The following is a 2970-nucleotide window of genomic DNA, read 5'->3' on the forward strand; positions in this document are numbered from 1 at the left end:
TCAGGCAGGACAGTGATAGGTGTTTGGTGCTGGCAACATTAGGGAACTGATAGAAATTGAGGCTGGCTTGGTGGAAGATGAGGACTAGGAAGAAAAATGAGAAAGGGTTAGGAGCAGAAATGCAGGCAGGGCTGCAGACAATGTCAACTACGGGGTTGGGGAGATCCTCAGCTGGTAGAAAAAGGACATCTTTGGAACACTGTTGTGGAAACTTTAGTATTCAACAAGCAGAGAAAGGGTACTGAGAAAAGCATTAGAACTATAAATGTGTCAAATCCCCCGGATCATAGTCTTCCTTTGTGTTGTAAACCTTTTCAGCTCACCAGGTCTGTGTCGGTCAAGAGCAATTAGCTGATGGACTTTTCCCTAGGGTAATTAAAAAAAAGGTGACTACTGACATATATACATTGGTTTTAATTTTCCAAAATTTCCTAAATTCTGGGGAGTCCAAGAAAATGAACTATAAGCCTATTAGCCTAACATAAGGAAAGTACGTGAATTTATCACAGTTATAATAAGGCACTTTCCCTGATTTGTTTTGAGATTTGCTAAGACAAACTGGTTTTGTGAAAGGGAAATAATATTGGACCAGTTTATTGGAGCTCTTAGAGCAAGTAACAAATGGAGATGAAGGGAAATTGGAAGATGTACTGTACTGAGATTTTCAGAAAGCATTTGACAAAGTGTCACATCAAAGATTACAAAGTAAAAGCTCATAGTGGAAATGGCAACGATTTAAGCAGAGAGGGAGGATCGGCTGGTTACTGGGAAGCAGCAGATATGCAAAAAAGGCCATTTTAAGGTTGGCAGGGCATGATGAGTAGTGTGCCATAAGGCCCAGTTTTGGGGCCTCAACAGTTTACAATTTTTATTAATGACTGGATACAAGAATGAAACAAAGATAGGTTGGAAAACAAATCATGAAGAGGATATAACCTACCTACCGCAGTTTGCAAAATGTTAAGTGAATGAATGCAATCTGCTCTGCTCCAACAAGACAGCCTTCTTCAATCTCCTCCAGAAGCTCACTTTCTTCCCATGCAAACACAGGAAAAGTATCACCACTTAGTTTTGCTTCCTTTCTATTTAGTTCCGAAACGCCAATACTTCTTCCAGATGAAGCAGCTTTAAATGTACTTCTTTCAATTTAGTACGCTGTGTCCAATTCTCACAATATGGTCTCCTCTCCTTTGGGAAGTCCAAAAGCACATAGGGCAACTTCATTACAGAATAATTCTGTTTAGTTCACCAGTGTAACCTATCATTTTAATTCTCCATCCTGGGCTCTCACTGATCTCAGTCCTTGGCCTGCTGCATTTTTCCAGTGAAGTTCAAAATAAACCTGAGAAACAGCACCTCTGAACTCAACACTGAGTTGTAAACCTTTAGACTGTAAACTCCCTCTGCTCTATTGTCATTTTCCCCCTAGCCCCTGTTTTCTTTCCCCCCACCCCACCTCCTTTCAGACAGCAGCATATCTTGCAGTTTGTTATTTTACTCCATTCCTTTTGGCCCAGGAAGGCTAAGTCTTGTCATTCATCACTTTTGCTGTCACATTATCCCAGGACTTCTATTATCCATGTTCTACTGCTCCTTGCTCAAAAGCTATTACATCTAACTTTTCCCAGTTCTCATTAAAGATCATTGGTTTTTTTTCCTCTCCATAGATGCTGTCTAACCAAAGTATTTCCAGCATTTGGTTTCAATTCAATTTCTGTCTCTCCACTCATAACCAGAGAATCACTGGTTATGGCTTCTTTCTCCCCTCCTGCGGTATTAGCACTTCAATCTCCCTCTATTTTTCAACTACCCCTCACAGATAACGTTCAAAAACACCAAGTTCTACATGTAGGTTGCTATCCACTGTAGCTCTACCTCACTGTCACTCATGGCAAGATATAATAATTTTTATTACGGTTGCAATATAAATCTAAAAAGGAAATTTGTTGTGAGAAGTGCACCCCAAATACACATTTTAAACTTGTAGGGCTAAACCAGAGTTTAGAAAAAAGGTCCAAACCAAAAAATAATTAGCAATAGTCTGTGAATGAGTGAAGCAAACTTCAATGAATAACAGAGACACTAAATAAGTGTTGTTCAATTTTCAGAGGTGGTGTACTTCAGAACTATTGAACTGTTAACTATTATTCAAAGAGAAACAGTACAAAAAAAAACTTATTTAAAAAGGTGACACATTACCAGGACCCAATTATTTACACATCCATAAGTGGTTCACAATGGGTGGGATCAAGTTCCCACAAAACTGGGAGTTTTTGTTTTAGATCCGAAGCAGTGATTTCTGGGGTTTGAAGCTGGATGTGGAAGCTCTTTGTCCCCTCTCTGTTACAGCTAAAAGCTGGGGTTCTTTTCCTGCTGCTAGAATTACATATGAGACAATGCATTTTACTGAATTTGTCTTTCTTAACAAAGTGTGTATATGGAATTTTACTATCTTGGAACAGTGAATTATAAGTAGTTAATATATTATTATTTTAAGTATTTCTATAATTACATATAAGCCATCTTATTTTTATTTTGTCTATTTTAACTGTAGTATAAAATTAAGTGAGTTTTGCTTAAAATAAAGCAAGTAGTTTAACCAACCAAATTGCATCTGGAACCACAACACGTTTTTAAAAAAGAGTTGGGGTCTGGGCTATCTTCTTAATATATTTTGAGGGGGCTTCATCTGATCTATCACACATACCAGCCCATAATGTAAGTTACTTCATTCATATTACTCAAAATATTATTGTTCAATCCTCCTTATTGAGGAACAGTATTTGAATGGGAGAAGTCACTGCATGTATTTTGCTGACTGTTCTCTGAACAAAGAAACATATTTCACATGGGATTTAAACTTCCCAAACAATTGTTTTTTTTCTGTCGTATAGACAAAATGTTCTGAATTGATTTACAGCAACATAAGAGTATAAAGCCCAATGATTGTATTTAAATAAAAATGGTACA

Source organism: Hemiscyllium ocellatum, chromosome 24 (genome assembly GCF_020745735.1).
Source record: "Hemiscyllium ocellatum isolate sHemOce1 chromosome 24, sHemOce1.pat.X.cur, whole genome shotgun sequence".
NCBI classification, from domain to species: Eukaryota; Metazoa; Chordata; class Chondrichthyes; order Orectolobiformes; family Hemiscylliidae; genus Hemiscyllium; species Hemiscyllium ocellatum.